Raw genomic sequence first — 553 nt, forward strand, 5'->3', positions numbered from 1 at the left:
TTTTTTGGAGGGGAAACTGGGAATGGAGAAATTTACATGTAAAAAAAGAAAATATCAAAAAAAAAGAAGTCGACTACTGAGAAGTGTGTCTCTGTGTGTGTGTGTGTGTGTGTGTGTGTGTGTACATGTGTGTAGTATCTATCCCACATACAAAACAGACTCCTAGTTATAACCTCAATTGTATATGTTAATCAAATTAGCACCAGCCAATAACAAACTTTTTCAATATGACAACATACAAATTATTTTTCTCTCATTCTTGAGATCTCTAGTCCCTGGAAAAAGACCATGCCTTACATTATTGTTTTTTGTTCTTACAGCTGATGCATAGAAAGGAGGGTAATTTCTAAGATACTTAATTCATCTCCTATTCATAGAGTTTTATAGGGAAGTTTGGAAAATATAATGGTTCATTTCATGACTCAATTGGCATTTTAAATTATTTTAATTTCAGGACAGATAGCAGTGATACAACAAATTTTTATTATTACTCAAAACTTCCCTATTAAGAAAATCCATTCTTTTTCTTTCTTTTCTTTTTCTCAGAATTCAC

Source organism: Mastomys coucha, chromosome X, assembly GCF_008632895.1.
Source record: "Mastomys coucha isolate ucsf_1 chromosome X, UCSF_Mcou_1, whole genome shotgun sequence".
In the NCBI taxonomy this organism is placed as follows: domain Eukaryota; kingdom Metazoa; phylum Chordata; class Mammalia; order Rodentia; family Muridae; genus Mastomys; species Mastomys coucha.